Raw genomic sequence first — 11,270 nt, 5'->3', positions numbered from 1 at the left:
TCCTTTCGTGGCATCGCTCGTATTGTTCTCGCTGTCCTTTTCCGCACGCTATTCTGTAGTAAGTACACATATACATTTACATCAACGACAAAGATTTTCTGGGCATCTCGGCCGTTGCTTAAGTGGTGTTACCAAACTCCCTCTGTATAATGCTATAGATATTTTTTTGTCGTTTTCACTCTTTCATCTTTTTCTATTTTGTTTTCAGTGAAAAAAATGAAAATAACTATAAACTTTATGGCTAATAAATGACGTATAATCGCGTAACAACCTCTTTGTGTAAAAGCAATGATAATAATTTTTGTTTAAATGCTTTTTGACGCTTTTTCTTGGATCCCCGTGCGTGCTGAAAAGCGACAAAAAAAACTCGACGATTCCTCATCAGGGGACCAAATCTTGTGCATGTGCCAGCTTCAGAGGTTTTATGACGTCATTAGTAACGATTTTCACACACCGAACGTTTCCTGAGATGTAAATTAGCAGTTCGCACCGCAGGGAGTCTACTTCGTAGAACTAATTATCTAAACCTACTGTTTGATTATCTCCGCGGTATTGCGTGCCGCACATATTACTAATCTATAAGCCTATTATATTCACGCGTGGGAATATGTACTAATTAGGAACTGAGTAATAGGATGTACGTACGTGCTTCGTTAGAATCATGAATCTAAAAATGTAGAAATGGCATTCGGTACTTTAAACTTGAGTTTCTCTCGGAAGGTGGGTGGTAGCAGCTTAATTACCAACCGGCCAACGAAACCGAATTGATGTTTCTGAACACTTAATACATAGTTGGGACGGCGTTTGTATCGAATTAACTGTTGGACCACCTATACCTACATACCGCCTGATTAGGTGGCCCGCAAAGACGACTAATTAATAATAAGCGCGACGGCTCGTTGGCCCAGACGTAAGTGCCACCTTTGAGGTTTCGAAAAGGAATCCCTTCAAATCAGGAAGTAGTCGCGAAGGGTGCGGGTGCGAGCGAAGTAAAGGACCGCACCGCGACGTACAGTAAGGGTGCAATATCACCTAGTGAACTGAAGTCAACCAACAATAAATGGTAGAGGTGACGCCTTCCAATAGCTGTTTATAATTAACGTAGTAGTTGAATTTCGCGCTTGGATTTAATTACCCTGATTACATTTTGGGGAAGTCGGGACTTTGGTACTAGGAATGGTAGAGGAACGAATTGAGAGTCCAATGGGTGAAGGAGGCTTCGCTTTTCAAGATTGAAGGAACAGTAACTAATAAGAAATAAAATATTCAATATTCTATATTCTATATGAGAGATTGATCGGGTCACCGCAGGAATATGCTGGAATCGTGTTTTCATTTCACTTCGGTACATGGTGTTTCGTTATCCGGTCCACATTTACCGATCTCGACAGATAAATTTTCAGCCCGGAGGATATTATTAATAAATCTATCTGATCCATCTATCTAAATGGTAGAGCTTCGAAAGTTTGAGAAAGACGTTGCGATGCGCGAGTTATAAAGTTAATATTATTATTTCAGCGCTGTTGAAACTTTATATTACAGAGTAGGTAAAACAAAGGTTTGCCATATCTATACATAGAATCATACAGACTATATGTATAGTATGAAATATACACGCACGGGTGTTAACACGCTAACGTACTAATTTTTGATTTCATTCAATCATTTATAAGTTAAATTTTTTACTTTCGTGTGTTCCGGGAGAATCGAACGAATACAGTGTGAGATTAAAGTCAATTGGAAAAAATACGATGTAGCCAGGGGTAGTGGGAAGTAGAAGGAAGTTGGAGATTTGTTGGTTCGAAAAGTCTGTCGATAAATCGCACAGTTTAGGTTTGGTTGAGGGAGGTAGGATCAGCCCAGCAGAGAGCGTAGAGACATACCCTTTAAGTCGTGTGGTGGTGTGGTTTTCGTAAGTCCCAGCCACTCCGATGAAACATCCTTCATAATTTATCTTGCCGCATCGAGATACAAGTTTCCAGCAATAGCAGCAGCGGCAGCAGTGGCAAAAGAGCAAAAGTGGTGTGCCGCAGTAACCGCACGAGTAATATCGAAAAAATAATTCTCGAAGGCAATTTTTCAAGTCACCATTATGGAGGACAAGTAGGGCCTGAGGTTCTCAAACTTAGATTTTGCGGAAACGACTTTAGAATGGCGCTTCGCGGAGCGACATGGGGTAGATTTATAATATATATCTTTATTACGTTAGATTACTTTTTCTTACTTCTAGTTACGTTTCTATACCTAAACTGGTGTGCAGCCGCTTCTCCATATACTTACAATGAATTCAAAAACTGCGAGATCCGAGAACGTATCGTATACATTATACATATATAGACTTTATTGTTCGTCGCCAAACTTTGAAGTATCACTATCAATCTTCTCGATTATTTGTCGTCACAAAAAAAAAAAACAAAAAAAACCCTCTAATTGCGAGGAACCGGTCTGTCGCCTCTCGATTGCCTCTTTTCATCAGAAAACATCATAAAATGTAGCTTGACCGCCATCACCCATCCAGCAACAGCTACCTACACTTTCGACTTTTATCTCGTGCACAAACTGTGCAAGGACTATACAGTAGAAAAAAAATGATCTATATAGAACCATAGATATAAGAACTGATTTTTGATACCATTCAATGAGAAACCATGTCGTTTCCTGTGTGGTCTTTATCCTCTTAAGATCAAGAGACATTTATGTACATTGTACATATGACTAACGTATTCTTGGATGACATCTGGTTCGAGTATAATTTTTTTGCCCTTTCTTTTTTCCGGTACGTATACCTAACATATCTATGAATAGGGTCCTTGAAATCGGAGTATGACTTTCGAATCGGAGTTACGACTGTGACTCGACCCTATGTTCATAATACGCGACGCATTTGATACGAAAATGATTTGTTTTTTTTTCGCTTCAGTTCTAAAGTTGAAATTCAAGAATAGTTATGCGATATTAAGTTACTTAGATCTCAGACGAGCTGCTGGATGGTCATCGGATTATACACATTACGTGTGAGTTATGACGTAAGGGGAAAGAGAGATATAAAGGAGAGAAGGCGTTGAGATCTGGAATAATAGCTATACCATAGCTATACGCATTTAAATTGGCCACGTTCTCTCAGATTGCTGCGATTTGTAAGAATATATCGTATAAGGGGAACACTGACTAAAGAGAAAGAGAATAGCTGGGTGTAGAAGAGAGAAAAAAAAAAAAAATGAGTAAGACCAGCACCCCGGCTCTCACTTATCCCCAATAAACGCCGTGGAAAAGAGTTATCTTGGTCGTAAAATATGTCGACGTAAGGAAAATTGTGGCTAATACCGTTCCATAAAGGAATCGTATAAAGGGGTAGGCATCCGGAAAATGATCGGTTGCCTCATAGTTCGCGACATCATCGAATCGAGACAAAGACGTTGTCGGTAATCACACCGGAAACGGAGATATCCGAATTTCTGTATCCTGTTTTCCTCAAAAGTATCACTGCATTTGTTCTACCTAGATTTTGTTTTTTTACAGGCATCGTCGAATAAATAAACTCGAGATTTCACTCGTCATTTTTTGAGTTACTCATGAATACGAAAAGATCGATTCGCCTTTAACTCGAGGTATAGGGAAACAAAGTGAAACTGTGACCACATCAACAATCATCGTCGGTTCTACGGTCCGTTCATAGCCATCACCGCTGGCCCTTGGGTCTTTGGCCGTTATGCCTTGGCTTTCTGACCTAACAGCGGCCCACGGAGCCCATAAAATGCTGCCTTATATCTTTATTACCGCATTTTAGGAGCCCGAAACGTTTCGCTGCTCACATGCCAGTTCGTATAGCTCGTGTGGATATATATTTTACTGGTTTATACAGGCGCGTTTTATCATACGAGCTGTGACCCACCAACCAGATTCATGGCGATCACCTGATGCATCATCGATTTTCAAACCAACGCTCATTTATAACGTAACGTATTATCAAGGGTTGTTTTCACCGCAAGAATAAGGTACGCGCGCACCCAGGTTATTCTTCACTTTCCAGTCTGTCCCTCCCACAAATTTCTTCCTGTCGACAGAAACGCTACGTCGTGGTCGGTATATCGAATCATATTTCGTATACCTATATACAATATGATTAAACGGCGTAGTCGCGGTCGGCCCTTTGCGTGTGTATTATATTTATACCTTGTATATTTCATACGTATATCTTTTCTTTACACGCTGTAGGGCTTGCCGCGACTCTACAAGGATTCTTACGCACGCTGCCCGGATGCGAGACCACCCTGCGTCCTGCCTGTGCAGCCCAAAATCCTGCAGGCTTACCTTGTACGGGGTTTATCGCGGAGTTTACCAGTTTTCGGCGCGCCGGGATTCGACGACGACGGTGGCCGTTGCCGAAGGTACGTGGTACGCGTGTATACCTGTGTTTGTATCCGTACGTTTGTACGAGGTGGTTTCTCGGCCGAAGGAAAGGGTTTCTTCGAGGTCCGTGTAAGGGCAGCTACGTACATCGAACATGGCCTTAATTAAATTTCAAACTCTCGGTACCCGCGTTACTCGGGTTGCAGTTACCCACCCGACGGTCGAACCGGCGAGTGAAACCGAGCGTCGTGGTTTCCCCGTTCACCAGAGGATTACTCGATTCGCGCTTTTTGAATTTGAAATTCGAATGTCGACGATGTCGTTGTCGTCTTATTTCGTTTCGGGAAATCCTTGGGAATTCGCAAAGCGATGGGATGGATCTCGAGATTCTATAACGAGGAATTCCCAATGAAATTTTTGGGCTACCCAGCTGATGTACCTCCTCCCCGATCTCTCCCTTCCATAATTAAATGTTCGAGGGGAATATCCGAGTAATTAAACTCAAACATACCCAAGGGCCTTCCGTCTGCGCCAAAACGACGATCGAGTCACACCTAGTCCCTCGAATTTAGAACCGGATTCGCACTTTAACCTCGTGGGATATCTTCTGTGCCGCGGCGACGCGCGACGGGGCTAACGTTACCGATTCCGTAGCTTGTCCCTTTCGCGACGTCGCCTCCTATAGCGTCAGAGGCTATCGCGTGTTTGTTCTGGGTGTCGGAGATGGCCCCTCGACGTTGAAAGCCGTCTGCAAATAAATTCTCAATTAATGAAATTCCCAGACGAGATAGGCCGCGAGATTTTCGACGACGGTGCCCCGGGGAAGGTCATCGGCTGACCGAATACCCACGTACTGGGTATACCCACATGCTCGCGCGAACGCGTGCGCTTATCCAAGTTAAATCGTTCGTCGAATCGTATCGCCCTGTATCTCGTCTACTCACGTTGCACAGAGTTATGAATATTAAAGCCGAACTCACGTTGGATGCTGAAAATTCAGTGGGATGTATTTATCTCTATTCTGGGCCTCCTTCGGGCACCCTGGCTGTAAACGTACCTACCCCTTGCGCCGCGATAACGAGACACCACGTTTTTTCAGGTAGAAAAAATACCTCGGTGTAATTAATAAGTTGTTTACCGACCAATGATGTGCGGCGCCGGTGTGTTTTTAAGGTACCGCAAAGAAATAATGAGAATTATACTTAAACATTATTCTGTCGTACCCTCCGGGCGAACACGCTCTTCTCTCAATTACTCGCGACTATTGTGTTCATACTCGCCTCGGTGTGTATACGGTTCGTCGGGAAAACATTGTTCGCTTTCACAAATGAGGGGGAAATTACTTCGCATCCACGATACGTCAACGTTATTTGACCTTTATCGATGAAATTCACGTGTTTCGAGTCATCGGACGGGGGGGTGTCCATCGTGGATCACATTTAGCGGTCGCGATCTCGTACACTCTCCGTCTTCCCTTCTCTTCCAACCACCCCGGAGCTAAGAACCGGTTCGGCTTCGACGATACGAAACAATCGCCGGTTATATCTCGGACTGTTTGGGGTTGTTTAATTAAAGCTCGTAGCGACAAACTCCGCGGTAGTTCGTGGGCGAGAGAGACCGAGTGATTCCAATCGAGCGCGCGCGTACGCGCGGGGCGAAAGAAGCGGACGAGAGGTTGTCGGACCGGCGGTAAAAGGGGGAGTTTAAATAAAGAAATGGCAGTGGAACGAGTATCCGTACCTGCGGTATTCTCACGATCGGTCGATCGCCCGGATTTAACGAACCTCACGGTGTCTCTTGAGCGGAATTTGAAAATGCAGCGCGGCCGCATCCTCGATTTAGACGGCTTCGTTTATTTTCGTAGCTAAAACAATCACGGATCCACCGCCGCTGGTGCCGCCGGTTGCGGTGTACGGTCGGAAAAGACAAGGGGGTAGAAATACATAGACGGCCGCCGAGTACCCATACACACACGTGTATAAATATATTTAAATGGTGACAATGGTCTCTCATCTGGCTTCGTCTCTCTTACCGCACTCCGCGTCTCCGTCATTATTCCGCGAGTCTACGCCGGTTGGCGGAGTAGTTCTTCCTATACAACTGCTGAAGAGTCGAAGCTGCCGCGGGTTGCATGCGGAGTCGCGAGCTCGTTTGTCTCGCAGCCAAATTAGATGGAGTAAATGTGAATTCGCGCTAGGCGGGTATACGTTGCGAAGAAAATATCGCCCGCGGTATTTAAGTTGAATACGCGGATGAGCTATCAGTTTTATTTCATCGTCACAATGATTCGAGAACGGATAATCTTGTTGCGACTGTACATTCGATGCGGCGCAGTCTAACCGCGGGTATTCCAAGTTCTTGGCAACACTCCGGCAAGGTGGAAAATTCGTCCGTTCGCACAGTATAGTTTCATCGCAGAGTTAGATCGGCGGATACCTCGTTCTTATAACTTATCTTTTCCAAGCCGTCTGAAAACCGAATGGTTGACACTGACGATCTAAACTCATTCCAAGTTGCAGCAGGATGTGTAAAGTGCTGTTGCAGCGAGTCTGATTATTCTATCCTCTAACCGCCAAGTGCAGGACGAATCCACCGCCGCTGTGCTTTTTTATTCTCCTCGCCATAAACTTGGAACGAATTTTGTCGAGATAATTTGAAAAAGGAATGCGCAGCGAAAGCCTCCGTTCCCGATGTCCCAGGTGTTTGAAACTTTTCAGCTGCTGCGTCATAGAAATCGTGGTCCAGTTGAGACTCAGCGCCAGCTCTCGGGTCAATCGCCGTTTGCGCTATATATCCGCGATCGCCTATAGGCGTACAGGTAAATCGAATACCGATCGAGGTTCGCGCGTGACATCGCTAAGGTTCCCATAGACGTATCGAGCGAGTGGTCACTCGCGGATAGCGGCTCGTCGTACAAATGTAGATCATTGGATAATGATAGGATGTTCCTCTCCCTCTCGGTTCGCCCGGTTATCCATCGCGGCAAATACGCGAGGCGCGGCCGAGATCACTTGTCACGTATCAAATTTACCACTGCTTCTCAAACGACTACATGATCGCGCCAGCTCGATTGTCGGTTGAACTTAAACGAAGGTTGTGCCCGCAGCTTACAAGTCAATTCTTATCTCCGCTATCCGGACCGGAAGACAACGGAGAATCTTCGACATTTTCTGCAGCTTTCTCTATGAAAGAGAGATCAATCGGACTATTCCGATGAATATTCGGCGGTGGTGCAGCCTGGGCATGTTCGTTTCGACGTTGCTTTCTTCGATCTATTCTCCTCTCTTCCTCCGCTACTTGAGGGCGAATTAATCCCAGGAGTATCTGGGCGGCGCGGCGCCGAGACTGCAGCGGTAGTGCAACACTGCCGTGCTGCACGTGTAAGACCACACCCGTGGAGTATTGCGTTACCGGTTACGAGATATCTCATTACCGGATGGCGTTTATATAGATATATAAATATAGATGGATGTACACGTGTATGTCGTGTACACCTATACGCATGTAGACATGTAACGATCATACGGAACGGGGTCTCGGCATCGCCCGCATTGTCTCTTCACCTTCGCAACCACCCCCTTCCCCTTCGTACGTTTTATTGTTGTTCTTCGTTTTTTTCCTCCTCTTTTCCGCGTCTCCTTATATTCTATATCCTTTGTAATTTTTGCCAGGGGCGGGGGCGTGGTAGCCCATTATTATACTTTCCGGCTTAATGCCTTATATGTATAATATACAACAAAAGTATCGACTCACGGAGCCTTGTTTTTTCCCCGCATAGATGAACCAAAATTTTTCCACCCGTTTTTCATTAATTGATTTTTTTTTTTTTTCTCCTCGGTAGAAAAACACCCCTCGACACCGCGAGGGTGGAGAGTCCGATCTCTGCTTTGCCGCTCCATACACGTGGATATCTCCATTTCGCGAACCCTCCGTCGGCTTACACCGGATACCGAGCTGGATACGTTTTGCTGTCAAGTTAAGCACGGGTGTGCGACGTACACGGCTCATCCCTTAATCAAAAGAAGCTCGTTAATTAAATCGCTTTCGGGGATCCGAGGAGACCACACGTCGAGGAAGAACCGAGCAGTCTTTTTTTGGGTGACCCGAACCATTATTTATGTAAGGAAGCAATTTTTATCCGGCTAATTCGTTTACCCTGCATAAAATCTATTTATTTATTGACGTTATTGTAGCAAATATAACGACGCAGGGGGCGGTGGTGTATAAAAACCAACGTCCTCGGTTCTGTCGTCATATAACTCGTGCTGGTAATTACTCGATGTGTTTAGTTAATTTTTAATAGTTTCCTTGGGGAAAAGAAGAGGGCATGTTACGGGTATATAGGTATACCTATATACCGGTGTCGTAATAACTCATGCGCGGCGGAAGGGGTGTACCGTGTGTAAACGAAGTTGACGACGGTTCTTACCTAGAAGACGTTTATTAGGTGTAACAAGAAGAAGAAGTAAAGAACGGGGAAAGGGAGAAACCGAAAGAAAGAAAAAAAAAAAAAAAAAATCGTTCATTAGCGGGATCATCAAGGGTGCAAGCTTCTGGGAACGGTAACTAGGTTAAAAGTGAAAACTTTTGACGACAAATTTCTTCTAGCGAAACACGCGGCATTACCGCGGAAATCGATTACCCGCCATGTTCCCTTACTGATCGATCACTCCGGCATATAATGCCACGTGTAAACCGATTCCTTTCAACGTTATCTTCCGTGTAATAATATTTTTATCTATAAAGGATTATACAAACTTTCAACCTTTCTTCCCTCTTTCGAATTTAACGGTAAAGAGTATACATACTTTCGTTTTACTTCAGGAATGAAAGTTAGGATCGGGAATAATGTGGACATGTAGCTGCGAGCGGTGGGGAGTATTTTGAATCGAAAATAACAATATTTATAATCGTAGCAATAGTAATAATAATCGTAACGGAATTGATAATAATATTAATAATAATAATAATAATAATTTTAATTGCAACGACGTCGACGGTATATACCTATATATATAGCCGTTATACGGAGGCGGGAGCAACGGAATCAAAGTGTCTTAATTATGAAAAAGGGCGACGTCGTCGAATAATTTCTTCCGGTATTTAGGAACTGGGGACCTCATTTTACTCGTCGGACTACTTAGTTTGAATCGCGAGTTCACAAGAGGGTGGAAAAGTGCGGGACGGACAAAAAATTTATTAACAAAATAACTGTCCGGCATAATTGATTGAAATAAAATTGGCAGCCGGAGTGGAGTTCAAAGGAAGAATTTATTTTTCATTCGAAGCGTCACTTTTATGCGTTCTTTTTTTCCCCCCGCGTTCTCGTGTCGTGTTTTTTGACGTCCGACAGCGATGATCAGACGACTCGACTCGACGTCTCGCACGAATCTCGTCGCAAGAAAAAATGTCTGCAGTAAAGTTGATCATTTTACGTTAACGAGAGTAGGTACTCGTTTCTTCGAAATACCGGACATCAACGTTTCTAAAACTCTTTAGCCTCAAATGAACGTTATAATGTTCATTCGAGCTCACAATTAATCGGATTCCGATAAATTCATCGTGGAAATCTGAAATTCTCACAAGTCTACAACGGGACGTGGATGGTCTGACCTTTGGTAACGCGCCAAATTTATGACCGGATTTGTTTGTCTTTGGTGACCACCGACCTACGGAGGTGACCCTTCGGCCCGCAGTCGGTGGTCACCACTCGAAAAGTCGCCAGCCTTTGATGTCCCACCCACGCGTGGATAGTCCGATCAATTCTACGCAGCGGGTGCTCGCTGCAGATGTTCGTAGGGGGTGGGGTGGGGTGGGGTGGGGGTCCAGAGTATCCAGACTTCTAGGGTCCTGGAAAACAGTTCGAGTCCAGGCTTCGCAGTTTGACAAGATCTCCGGATTAGGTTTATTTATACAACACAATAGCTCACCGCTAAATTCACCCCTGCGGCGGATCACCTCGGGCTGTAAACAAAAACTTATTATACGATCACTGAGAGAATCTTTTTCCTTCATTTTACACTTGCTCCTCATATAATCATGGTCGAACCGTACAGCTGGGGTAAGTAAGACCAGAGGCAATTAAAAAGTAATCAGTCTCTCAAGATCGTTGGAAGGTTTCAAAGTTTATCACCGCTTGCCCCCTGCCAGGCGAACCGAGCTTCGGTAGGGAGGGTGAGAAAAAGAGATCCTAGAGTAAACAAGACGAGGTTGTACGGTAGACGGCACGGTTCTGTGCGTTCAACTCCCTCAAATTTCTGAATAGTTCCGACACCCTCGACGCCTCGCTCGATTCGCTCCGAACAGTATCGACACCTGCGTGAATAGAAAGACGGAATCCCCTCGAAGAGATCCTCTTTTAGTCGACCCCCGCTACGGAAGTCGAGAAAGTCATTTCACCTAGTGATTTATGGTGATATAATATAAGAGGAATATCTGATACTCTGCCAAAATAATATCACGAGCATACGTTCGTCGCAACGCGCGGGCGATACGTTTGGCCGAATGAAATGCACCCCGTTCGGATACGCTGTATCTATACGCATAATAAATGTAACACTAGACTGACAGGGGAACGGACGTAAGTCTGCTGGTAGAAAACCGCTGCGGTATACGACCGCTCGTCTCTTATTGTTGGTACGTTTGTAGGATGAAAGGCCAATCCTCTTTTTTATACTCTATCTCGAATGTTGCCCAGGGTATCATTGCCGCTTTGGTTTTTCTCAGTAGGTAGGACGAGTTTTATGTGCCGAGGTATGTTCCGCCGCGATGCGTCCAACACGAGTGTGTGTCTTGCCTCACAACCGCAATAACAATCTCGGGTTTTTGTAACAAAAAAAAAATTTCTACCTTCTAAAAATTGCAAGCTCCCGTAGGCTCGGAAGGGGGAAGAAACGAGAGCCTCGGCGAAGGAGGTGAGG

At 44.7% G+C, this 11,270-nt stretch overlaps 1 long non-coding RNA gene across 1 annotated transcript; it reads right to left on the bottom strand.

Annotated features, from left to right (window-relative positions):
• Positions 1-629: 629 nt before the first annotated feature.
• Positions 630-5,092, bottom strand: LOC125499725. Its single transcript, XR_007276707.1, has 3 exons — positions 4,862-5,092; positions 4,565-4,739; positions 630-4,489 (listed from the first exon to the last, which is right to left on the bottom strand). It is a non-coding gene; the product is annotated as an uncharacterized LOC125499725 (long non-coding RNA).
• Between the last annotated feature and the right edge of the window lie 6,178 nt (positions 5,093-11,270).

The sequence above is a fragment of the Athalia rosae genome, chromosome 1, assembly GCF_917208135.1.
Source record: "Athalia rosae chromosome 1, iyAthRosa1.1, whole genome shotgun sequence".
NCBI lineage: Eukaryota > Metazoa > Arthropoda > Insecta > Hymenoptera > Athaliidae > Athalia > Athalia rosae.
Note: the sequence above shows the minus strand (reverse complement) of the source record. Positions and strands in the feature narration are given on the sequence as shown.